Raw genomic sequence first — 13,778 nt, forward strand, 5'->3', positions numbered from 1 at the left:
AAAAAATATAATATTTTTTATATAATCTTACAAAAAATATATTCTGGTTTTTAAAATGGTTTAAACAATCATCGTTTATACTTATACTGCAATGGCATTACAATTTATAAACAAGCCGGTGGCCAGGTCGATATGTCAAATGTATGAATTAGTAATACGATGTGAACTTGGCATAATTAAAAAACTTTATTTTTTAGTTTGCGATACGAATGAGTCAGTAATGTGACACTGGCATAACGATTTAAAATTCACTGCAAGATTAGCATAGTCAACTGGGCGTAATATTTTTATTTGAATAATATAAAATATTATTTAGTATTCTTTTGCTTTATCTCAAATGGAAATTATGACGACATAAAATATGTACGTATTTTTAACAAAACCTCGCGCCCACCTTCATACTTGTAGATACTTCATACACATACGAATTGTATAGACTTACAATGGAATAGTTACTGTTACTACATTATTGTCAATTGAAGTGTATTATACTGCGCTATTGAAATAAATTTTACGATAATGACAATCGAAATAGTGTGATAAATTCTATAATTTATGGTAACCAACAGTAAGATGCTTACAGAAATATATTGCCTAGTTTAAATAGGATTCTATTAAAGATGAGTATTCTGTTTAAAGCATTTTCAATGATAGTGTCAGTGGCGCACCCAGGGGGGGGGCAAGGGGCCCTGGCCTATTCTATTAAAGCCTGGGCTATTAAAGTAGATGTATTAAAAATCGCCAATAATTCACTGTATAAGTGCCCTTAATTTGAACTAAAACACAATTTGAAAAACGTTAATGTGTTTCACACTGCCTTTAATCTTAGTGGTAGGTAGGGGGGCTCCAATAGACAATAGGCCTGCAATAGACAAAAGACCGATAAACGATAAATTAGGCTGTGAAGAAAAAAAAGAGCCTATAGGACTAATTTACTTTCTCCTCCTTGGGCCCCCCCAATATTAAATCCTGGGTGCGCCACTGGATAGTGTCAACCTTATATTATACGTCTTGACATGGAAACTCTTTCAGTGGGTATATTCTATACACAATCGTCTATATCAAACATTAGCGTTAGTTTATCATATTTATATATTAAAGTTTTAGCCGTCTAAACTATCAAAACTGTCTATTTTCCTCTAAAAAAATAACATAGCGAAGAGAGGGACTTTTATTGTGTTAACTGTCAATACATGGTGGAACTGCATTGTATTATTGATATAAATCAAGAAAGGGGCTGTTAAAACATAGCACTCATTGACAGTTTAAACGGTTATCTTATTCTAAAAATTAACCGCCTCAATAGATAAATATGATGAGCTACCATCGATAGCCGCCTTGTGTATAGAAAATTACATACATAAAAAGAAACATTATTTATACTATTTTTCATTTTATTAAGTCGTAGAAGGTTACGTTAGTCAGTAATTATTGTCATACAACAAGATTATTAGCACCACAGAATGACTGAATCATACAAACTCACTATTATAATAATGGCCTAATTTTTATCATCTAGGTCATTTACTATATAATACACAGTACTCACTTTACTTATTTAATTTATATTTTATTCAGTCGCAGTTATTTAATGCTTATCTGTCTATTCTGTAATCGACATCCTTTTATTACTAATATAATTGACATGTTTGTGATGAAAATTTTTACCAACAATACCGCATGTCTTCCAACATTACTAATTGCATTAATAATGTGTCGGTTTGTTTGTATTAACTGCTTAGTTCTTGACATTTTAGGTGGATATTTTAATATTTAAATTTAACAGATTCTTAAATGTAATACTTACATTTATTCAAAATAATATATCGATAAATGTTATCGATTGCGTGTTGAATATTACTTCGATATCAATACACCGGTGTGAATAAAAAATAGGCGCATACTGGCGTTAGATCTTTATAGAGTCATTAAAATAAATGAATATATTCATTTCACATAAAGTTTTCAGGCATGCATATAATATTTGTATAATATGGGCAATCTATCAGAGATAGCATAAACATTGCAATCTTTTGAATGATAACTAATACTAAAAAGGCTATTTTATATATTTTTTACAATTGTTTATCGTGCGATTGATTAAAATTTACATATATATTATTTTTAATACCTAGTTTACGATGATAAGCAATGATATTTTAATCTTTTTCTAAGATGAAGCCCTCTTTGATTTTAGTGCCACTGTTATATGCAAAAACAAAGACAACCTTGAACCGTATACCGTAAAACCCCCTAACTTCGCCAAGTGTCCCTAACTTCACCTAAATCAATTAAACACTAAAAACTCATGTTTTTACTATTGCACCACTTTAAGTCACTGAGGCGATTTTAAAGATAATATTCGTCCTGTCACCACACAATTTTCAAACCGCCATTATTTTCGCCGTGTTTGTGTTAGTACCGTTTTTTCGAGTCCGGTTTGAAGAGATTTTTTCGGAATACCTCTGAACTTTTGCTGATTTCTACGAATCTTGTAGAGGTAGGTTCTTCATATTTTTTATATACTATAGTGATATATTCTGCTTGCCAAATGTAACGTGCGATTTCCGATATTTATAATAAAACATCAATTATTTGAGTATGCAATGTCAGGCTATGTTTTTTGAACTACTTGTTCCTACACTTCCCCTGGCTTTAGGGTTGTCACAAAAAAACGATTTTCTTGAAATAAATGTGTTTTTTTTATTTTTATTGTTTTTAGACTAAAAACTATTCATCACTTTGAATCACCAGTTAACAATTTTTCTCATATTTCCTTTATTAAAAATTTACTATGTAAATCAACACATAAAAATGATACTATAATGCTTTGGGTTTTGGCAGCCCTAGCGTAAATTGGTAGGTTGTATGAAACAGTCATTGAAGTGATTCCTATCTTCGCCAACGTAGATATTTCTTTAAAATATGTCAAATTGTCTCTAATATAAGACCTGAATTTGCTTAAGGCTATTTTTTAATAGATTTCGTGAGTATCCATAGACAATATTTTTTTATTGTACCTACTAAAACACATTAGGCGAAGTTAGGGAATCGTGCCGTAACTTCGTCTATGTAAAAAATAGTGATTTATTGTATTATTTAGTATGAAAAGGGTATTACTTCAATATAAATAAAATTAAACACTATCATTGTGCATTTCATAAGATCTATAAGACTTCATATTGGTGGATATTTTGGTGGCAAAACGACTTTCTGTTAAAAAACCGGGCGAAGTTAGGGGGTTTTACGGTACGTAGTTTGTATACATGTGACCTTAGTGGTAATTTTTTGCTATCACTTTCATATAACGTTTGGACTCCAGCTCTATAAAAGGAGGTTTTCAATATTTTTGAACGTAGACAATTTCTTAATAATGATAATTATTACGAATAATACCGTATATTATAATATACATCGATAAGAATAGTAGTTAATACAAGTATCTTAGCTTATTCGACTAGATTACAATTATATAGGTTTCGTTTGAAATACTAAAGTCAAATGACCTCTATTTTATCTTCATCATTTTTAAGTCTTGCAATCGTATACATTTATTTACCTTATTAGAGGTGTACAAAACAAAACAAAATAGCTATATTGTGCACGAATGAAATGTAATTAAAATATCTTAGTATGTAAATGTGGTAGTTTATCTATTTGATTGACAGAATAAATACTGCAAAAGGAGAAAACAAATCTTTACTAATCCTACATAAACGGAAAGAAATCAAAATAAAAATCATCTTTTACTTTGCGATAAAGTTTATGAAAAATAATGCTTGTTGTATCAAAAAGGATAGTGGTGGCCAGATCGTAATTATTTAGATATTTTATTCATTCATTGGGCTTTAGGTTTAGTGTCCACTCCATGATGGTTTTAATTTTGTAAAAGTCACTATTCCAAATTTAAATAAATTTCTATGAATTTAATGGCAGCTACCAATTTGGGCATTTAAAAAACTTGAAATAAATACCATTAGATATAAGTTTTAATATATCTACCTACCTACTGTACTTGAAATTAAACGTAGTACATAGTAATAAATAATAATACAATATTAAATGCATAAGGGTAATACTAATAATGCTACGCACAAAAATATATCAAGTGATTTTGTTAATGTAGAATGTGGATAGCTTTACTATTGTTTTCTTATCGTTAGGTTTCGTTTATCGTTGACAGTCTGGTAACATGCAAATAAAATTGCATGTTATGAATGAATATTCATTGTACGTAAAGAAACGCAAATAATATGACGTATACTATGAATCACTGCTTTGTAATTCATTTATTTAACCATTAAATTCTAAAAACAAATAAATATTTCGTTAAAACTGGTCAGTTATTACGGAAAACAAATTAATTTATTAACAATAAACTGAAAAATATCTGTAACAAACAACGGATTTTGCCCTTCAAAACTAAATTAAAATAATGACGATACATTTTACATTAAATTATTTGTATAAAAGTTTTAATTTATATCAGGTGATAATGATTCATCTTTCTATTATGACTGAATATTATTATTAACAGAATTTTAAACCGGAACTGAACTGAAAACCGAAAATCAGAACAAAAATCTGATTTTTCTGGTTCAGTACATGTTCAAACACGCGCGCTAACATAGTTTTACTCCCCACTTCAGTTGTCTTTCAGTGTCAAAATATTTAAAAGCGCAAAGAAATCATTCACGATCATTTAATGCATCTCCAAATAAAAAATATGGCCAAATAAAATTGTGGTAGAAAATAAATGTTTAATACAAATAAATACACTTAAAAATTACTCACTCGGAGCTAAACCGAAAATTGAAAACCGGAAGTTAACCGATATATTATATATTATTTTTCCTTGAACCGGAACAAACACCAAAACTAAAAAAAAATAACGGTTCAAAGCCCTGATTACTTAATAAAAGGATTATAAGCTACAAGTCTAATAACTTAAACATACAAATGTAATATGTATTATATTATGTCTGTAGATAAGTACCTACATAATACTCACTAATAATATAAAATAATATTTTAAATACATACTATTTCATAAGATATTGTTAATTAAAATATAAATAAAAGTAATACGACAGTATATTAATAAATTAATATACCTATATATAACTAATATGAAAAAAAAATAAAGCTTGCTGCAAACAGTGACAATGAAAAATCTTTTACGAACGATTTTAGAACAAAATAAGTAGTTAAAGATACTAACGTCCTTTGAAAAAACGTTGTGTAAAAACCCTAGGTTTAGAGCATCTGACTGGGGCAAAATTTTCAAGCATTATCATTTAACACCGCAATAATTATTGCATAGCGTGTGTATACAATTTCAAGTATCTTGCTATTAGAGCAGGCACGTTCAACATTAAGTTGGCTGTGATCTACTATCTAATATCAAAATTGACATTTTGATCTACCACACTATATCATTGCAAATTCTTCAATTTAAATAAGCATACTATGTGTGCCCCAGGACACTGACGCTTTATAAGTCAAGTAATCTTATAAGTTTTGGTATTTTTTCGGCTTTCATTGCACTAATCGTAAAACTATTATCCCACTGTGAAAAGACTTTACTACATATTGCTAAGGAAAACAACTCCTTAGTTTAAAGCGCGAGGTATCACACCTTCTCTTTCTTTTACTCCTGCGGTAGGCGTCCGCAATTCAATTATAATCGAGTAATACGACGAGATTACGTGGGGTTCGTTGTGAATAATTTGATGACGACTTTCATATAAGCTTAACAAGGAAATAATAATAAGATGATTACAATTAAAAATCTCAATGAAATCTTATATAACAACTGATTGAATACGATACTGATATTTTTACGATTCACTAAGTACCTTTGGTGTAATCTTATAAAATATATCCCACCTGATACAACGGAAATATAGGGAAAGCCATTGGAAGTTTAAGATGAATATAATTATTATATATATAGTCAAAAAGAAAATTTAACATAGGTAATAATATGTGTATGCAAGGTGCAAAAGAAAATGTCTTGTTACAAATATATATTATTCTATAGTATGTAAGTATTAATATATTTTTAAAGATTGGTAGGTACATCAATAGATTTTTTGATACTATCAATTTAAAATGAATTGTTCACGAGTCATCGTTCAAGATATTTAATACAGACTGAAGGGTTATTTATTTAAGAAATGTCTATTAATACTATCGACCAAAGGTACTTGATGAAATTTGAATTTAAATTCTAATGGATTCAAGCTCTGTACTATTTTTAAGTCGTTTTTGGCGACCCGGGTTTCGCCTTTCAACTGAATGATCTCAATTTCAATTGAATGATCAACTTAGCTTTCCTAGTAGCCCGATGTTATATCCTATATGATTTTTTACATATGAGACTATATTATGGTCAATGTTATTGACACACAATTTATATATGTATGTATGAGAATGTATGGATGAGGATTTAGGTATGTATAGGTGTGTAGGTATATAGATATATATTATATTAAGAGAGTTTATATGTATAGTTTTTTTCTTAAATAATGTTATAAAAGTAGGTACCATGTAAGAGTATTATTAAACACTAATATCTCATTAGTTAACTCCATTAATTATTTTTCTTAGAATTGACGATTCACACCTCTTGAGTGTAGTATTTTTATTGTTTTTAAAGAATAATGATCTATTAGGCTTCGACGATTTATTATAATAATATGCTATTGAGTGTATTGCTATAAATAAGATAATATATAATAAGGTTTTCACTAATTAGGTTTTTTACTGATACTTCAACCATTCATAATTTGCTTATTGTATTTTTTGTGACCTCTGACTAGATAGGTAGGTAATGGAGTTTTTACTTACTTTATTGTATTGATTTACTATATAAGGTAGAGTTAAGAGTGTTCGTTATCAGTGTGCGTTTACCTTTGGTGAGTGTACACGACGCCTGAGGATGCTGAAAGGCGAAACCCGGGTCGCAAAAAACGACTTAAATGGAATAGTACAGAGCTTGAATCCATTAAAATTTAAGAAATGTAGGTTGAAATAGATACTGGAATATAATACAATATCTTGTTAGAATTTCTAATTAGTATTTATAAAACAGTTAAGTTTTTTGTTTAATTTGGTTGTAATTAAGTCTGAGTAATGCTCATTGATTTACTGTCCAAAGTTACTGATTATTTTGTTTTCACATTCACTTAAATTAAGCACTATCACTTAAATAATATCACACTTTTGCAAATAATAATTACTAAACTATTAAAATCACATAACAATAATATATTTTATATTTTAAATTTTTAAAATGTGATTTAACGTAAATATACGATTAATTTATAGGTAATGTAAAGAATTCTCAAGCTTCTTTTACCGTCACAAATTTCTTTATTAACAAGATAGTTAAAATTCTGTTATTTTTAAGGTATTTTCAGTACCGGTATCGATATATTCTTCGGTCGTATCAATGCAGTTCGGTGAGACAAGCACACACATAATATATGTAATACGCGTGCGCTCTGCCATGTGAGACTAAATTTAAATATTCCCGTTTGATACTTGAACCCATGCGGCGAGCCAGTTCATACAAACCAGATTTTTAATTGATTCATGCACTCACTCATTGATATACCTTTAATTAGAATAATGGAGACTCACGGCCGACACCTTTTAATTTATTTAAGTATATTAAATAAATTGATTGTAGTTTGGATTATAATTAAATTATTTGTATATTTATATTAATTACATTTAAATTTATAGTTCGATTAATTTATTACTCATATGTACTTTTAAATAATAAATTATTGTTTTATTTTCGTCATATTTAATTTATTATGTATATAAAAGCAAAATACGACGACTAGTGTGCTTAATATTTTATCATTGGGAATCAGTAATTAATGTCAAAAGAGGCGAATGATTTCACGATATGAGCATGAATATTAATTGAAAAATACGAACAGTTGAGAATTATTTACTTATTCATTTGTAAAGCTGTGCTATGGTTTACACGTCGATAATTATAGTGTTTAACCTTGTACTTATTAGTAAGGTGTGTAATTGTATATAAAACATAACTGAAATACTGCGAAAATGGTATCGAAAATATGTAAACAATATGTTTATAAAACAAAATTGTTTCAATATTAGTATGATATTGTGCCATAAATTAATATAAAATAAATATAAAGCTTCATGAAACTATTTTATATGTTTTTTTATCAATTTTAACAATCTATTACATTCATGAATAGTTAATAATTATTAATAATAATCTAAATACAATTTATTTATTTTCCTACTTTGCTTCGAGGTGTACGATTATATTTAAACTATGTTTCTGTGGAGTAGGTACAAAGTTTATGTTAACCAACGATAAAATTTTACACAACGTTTTTTTAAATACAGTAATACTTTGTAGTTTATTTTTTATTTTCATTTCTCCACAAAATAATACAGAATCAAGTTTTGTAATTAATAGTGAGACAAGATTAATAAATTAATATAGGTATTTAGAGAGTATCAGCCTAATTAGGTAATTAATAATAATACACACAGTGATTCTTTTATCAAACCGAATCAGAATGATCATAGATTAAAGTTATTATTAAATATTATCAATATGGTAAAATTATTCATAATGACGAAAATATAAGATAAGATATATTGGTTTTCCTGGTAGATAAATAATTATTGCAAAAATAATCTTTTGTCCCATTTTTAATTATGCATAGTTAATAGAATAAATTGATAAACCAGTGATGTAATAGTATTTCAATTCTTTGTTTATATATAATTTCTAACACTTTATATTATAATTTATTGGAATTTGTATCGTATCAAGGTAAATCTTTATTTGAATTTTAATTTGCCTAACAAATATAAGGTGACGTCAGTGACTATGATAATTGGAAGCAAAATATTTTTCCCACAATATTGTTTTAAAAGATGACATCAAGAAAGTCTTTGTATTAATGAATTTAGTAAATATTGGAGAGAAAACAAAAAAGTATCTAATATCAGCTAATGACAAAGTATAAGTTACATACAACACGTTTGTTTTAACATATTGTTTATAATATATTATTGGCATACATATAGTTGAAATATTTTTTTATTTGACTATTAATTATTAATTCAAGATGTTCACAATATGACATTTAGAACACAAATTACAGGTAAATTAAATTAATTATTAGAAAAAAAAATAACAAAAATTCAAATTAAACAATAAAATATAATTTAAAAAACAAAATATTCAGTGCATCTAATAAAATTATAACATCTTTTCTATCGCTATTCTCGAGTCATAATAAATTGATGGCTGATGATTTAAACAACTAATTAAGTATGTATGTTTATATTTCGACTATGGAATATTATTATAAGCTAGGGTGGAATGAATTATTGAAAAAGCGTTTTATGTTTATAATTCTACGATATTTGAGTTTGTAATGTTGATAGCCGTTTCGGGTTATAAGCTCATCCTCGGAATGGTCTACGATAACAAATCCCAAATATTTAGATAATAAATGTAAATACAAATTCAGATAGTCATGATCAAATAGGATAGTGCATTACATCCATAGCTGTTCTCCTCCTCGTTTACAACATTGGCGTTGTCTTTACCTATGTATTCTTAATTTTAATATTTTTTATTTCCATTTTTGAACACAGTACTTCTCAAACTGGAGAGCCGCAAAATATTTCAGTTTTTGAAGAAAAAAATCGTAAAAACGTGATTAATATCTCGCATTAAACAGTAACTTCCTTGCAATACAATTCTATGAATCTACTGATTACAAACTTTTACAAACTACGCATAGTAAATAGTTTTTGTAAGATATCAGTATGATTTCCAAATTCATGATGATTTGCTTTTCTGTAGAAAACTTTTGGTGACACCAAAAGGAATAGATCCACCATAATCTAGAAAATCATGATAAAAATGTACATATAATAATAATTAATGGTAAATAAAGTACTGTTGGTCATTAAAAACTAAAATAATTAGGGAGGGGAGAATTGGATTTTTTTTTCTGATTTCGGAGGCCGTGGTATGAAAAGTTTGAGAAGCACTGTACAAGAAGATTTATTTCAGGATATTAAATAATTTTAGGAGTGGATTATCAAATAGATTGATTGAGTTATGTTTTAAGATCAGAATAAAAACTCTTTAAAAATCAATGAATTTATAAAACTGAACGTGTATATTATTAATTATAACTGAGAAAAAGTTTGCAAAATTGTGATAAATAGTGTTAACAAACTGATAAAATGACAATGAACCGGCTTATCGCTCGGTGTATGGATAATTGTTAGAAAAATACTGTCATACAGTTAAAATAAAGAAGCTTAAAGTAAAGAGTAAGTTCCACATACATACATACTTGACAGTGACAAGCTTAAGACCAAGATATTTTGTAGTAGGAGCCAAAAAGGATCTTCATCGTGTAGGTATCGACTAAATAAAAAATATTGCAGTCATACCTCAAGTTCGCCTGGATGAGTTTTAAAAGCAATTCAAAATTTGTATGCGTCTCGATATGCATATAAAGAGTATATTTTTAGCTCAAAATGGCGGGTCAAATTTATTATGCTACGGCATAATATGCAGAAATTCAAACGCGTACATATTTTTAACAAAATTGCATAGCAGATGTGTAAAGCATCGACACGTACGTATACAATATAAATACATACGCATGCAAACATGCTTTATGCTCATTTTTATTCAATTGAATAATTTGCAGCATATGTGAATGCTCAATGTGAAAACGGCAGACGACTTTTAACGATGTTTACGCACCAGCAGTCAATTGTTTGAGAACCAATCGTCTGCATGTCTGGTTCAATGCACTATAATATAATATATTATTTTGTATACATACAAAATAGCTCCATCATATTTTTTTGTTTATATTCATAAAATCATTGTATTTTTTCCACAATAATCACGGCATTAACAAGTGCTACGTGAAGGCGAATAATATACATATTATTTATTATAAGAGACGCAGTTTATTTTGAGATCATTTTACCTGAAATAATAGTTTACACGAAAAGTCATGATGCCAGCTCCAAAAGTCTTAGTGGCTCTCACTCCTCACTTCCATAACTTAATAAATCAATGGCACCACGCGACACGCGTACACTTTAGTTTCATATGAAAAACATAAGATATGTAGTTTATTTTGTGATTCGTCTACATGAGATGATATTATACATAAAAATCATAGTGCCAGTCCAGAAAATGGTCGGAATATTATGATATACGCATTTAGACTTATGTTATAAACTAGGTAGGCACTCAAATGATAAAAATTTGTCAGGTCCGATCTCTTATCTTCCTAATGTATATGATATTATATGCCTACGAGATATGAATGGTAAATGTAAAAGAAAAGCATACGGCAAATAGCAAAATGTAACAACGATCCCATAATCGGTGAGGTCCAGAGTTGATACAGACTCTCTTTCATAAAACCTTCGCCGGACTCTCCCAGATTTTTTGTTTATATCCTCTTCTTTTAGGATGAAAACATGTGAAATTTGGTCAGGCCAAGGCTGGAGAGGAGGACAAATAAGACCCTCTACCAGATAGATACCACAAAATTCCTACTGATATATTATGTTCCGCGTGCCATTTAATGCCGAGAGAGAAAGCCACCAGATGCAGCGTTGCAAACTTTGAGATTTTCATTCCAGAACTAGCTTTTCAAATTAGCTGCTAGCTTGCCAATTTTTCATCTGGCATATGGCGTTAAATCTATGTTTTGACATCGAAAAAAGTATTATCTTCTCATAAAATGGTTTGAATATTAATCCAGATTTTGTTAAAATGGCAACACACTAGTCAAATGGCCAAAACGTCCTAATTATGAACCTAAGTTATGGGGTTTCTATAAAGAAGAAAAACATTCATGTTAATAGGGAAATGAAACCAATTATAACAATAATACAATTATTATAGTAAGAAAATATTTACAGATTTTTCAACGAAACATTTCTTTCATTGAATTATGTAATTTATTAAATATACACAAAAGTTTATATCTACGCAGCATTTATCAACATACATAATCAAAGTGAAAAACGAATTTTCAATTTCCACAGAAAAATAATCTCTTTTAGCGATAAACGTCATCCGCTTATAAATCTTTTCTTACTTAGAATCGTGTTCGACATAACTCAAGTACCTACCTATGTACTTACTTATATAATTTTTCAGCTTACATTATGTGTTCCCAGAGATAAGAGTGTAGGGAGGGGGGTTTTAATAAGATATTTAAAAAGCTCTGAGCACTTTATGTAATTTTATGAGATATGCTTTAAATGAGACAAAAATTCTTTAAATGGTTTTCTGGGACCATTAAGTATATGTTTTAAGCAAAATAGCACCAGTGTAGTGCTGTAGATTTATGGATATAAATATTTTTATTCTTTATTTATGACATACCTATACAATATGTAATAATATGTCACGATATATGAATATTGACAACACATACATATTATTATTATAGGAACTCTGGAAACAAAAACGGTGGTGTCAATTTTTGTAAAATGTTGGGAAGTCAAATGCAACATTTAGAATATTTTATTCACAAATTATACCTACAAGAAAAAAATTAAATATTTTAACTGACATAAAAATTTTTACGAAAATGTAAATTGCTGTTTTTGTTTCCAGAGCTCTCATATGCAGATAATTACATTATATTTTCTTTATTCAAATACATCTATGAGATAACTGTGTTTCTGTATTAATACTAAATTAGTATTTTTACACAGTAATATTTTCTGTTAATATAATTTATTTCTTATATAATCTTTTAACTATTTAAAATCTTCAAGAATGCTCAGAAAAAAACTGAGATAGTGATGTAACTATAAAATAATCATCTTTACGGTGGTGTCGTTTGGAGGTGAATTCCAAACCATTTCCCGTATCATACTGAAGTTTGAAAGGAAAATTCTTTGTTTATCGTCATTTATGGGACTGTAATTATATGGGATTGTGGAATTCAGTGCAATTATGAACACTAATATAATCGATATAAGGATTTGCAAATATACATATAAAAATGCTCTGACTGAGATGTGAGGAAGACAATATGCAATAGATGAGTGATTCATACATTTGAAAGGAGTATAAACAAACGAAAAATCAAAATTACAAATATATCCGTTCCAAAAATACGTAATATATTTTGGTGTCGAAAGAAATATCTATATTGCATTTTTATTTACTGTTAATACATAAACATCTTGATATTTTATTTTATGAAGAGTAAATTCATATGTTTTTTTTTACTCAAACGGATGGAATTTGGTTTCTTGGATATGGATTGACGTTATTATGTAGGATGAACGACTTTGACGGGGGTTCTATGACAGGATATACTTAAATGGGTTACTAACTAACGCTACCACCCGAAAAACCCAATTCAAAGTCTTGAATATTATATTATTTGAATAGGATATAATACGGCTATTGGATTACTCACCTACCTATTTGTATTCTTCAAAGCATATGGTTAGACTAATTAACATTTTATTAATGAGTTATTATACTGAAATAAATTATTATTTTAAACCAATTACATTTGTCTAGATAATATAAACGTATTAACATACTGGAATTTGTTGACTTTACATTATTTTTATTAGATTTCGAATAGATAGATTTCAAAAGTAGGCATCTCATAGCTATAACTTATTTTGAAATAATTACATACCGATTACTAAGTTACTGAGTCGATAAACAATAGGTACTATGATTC

General features: G+C 28.3%; 1 protein-coding gene across 2 annotated transcripts in view; it reads right to left on the reverse strand.

Moving 5' to 3' along the window:
- Nucleotides 1-13,778, reverse strand: part of Mp (collagen XV/XVIII-type protein multiplexin) — a 971,377-nt gene that overhangs the window by 212,729 nt on the left and 744,870 nt on the right. The window contains exon 1 of one of the 2 annotated variants that reach the window (XM_085959749.1): nucleotides 7,428-7,509. The exons of the other annotated variant lie outside the window; for it this stretch is intronic. The gene's annotated coding sequence lies outside the window, so the exon portion shown is untranslated. Of the gene's footprint in view, nucleotides 1-7,427; nucleotides 7,510-13,778 lie in introns of those variants that run through there. 2 annotated transcript variants of the gene reach the window in all.

The sequence above is a fragment of the Rhyacophila brunnea genome, unplaced genomic scaffold, assembly GCF_057557595.1.
Source record: "Rhyacophila brunnea isolate RB1 unplaced genomic scaffold, BYU_Rbru_1.0 scaffold_9, whole genome shotgun sequence".
In the NCBI taxonomy this organism is placed as follows: Eukaryota; Metazoa; Arthropoda; class Insecta; order Trichoptera; family Rhyacophilidae; genus Rhyacophila; species Rhyacophila brunnea.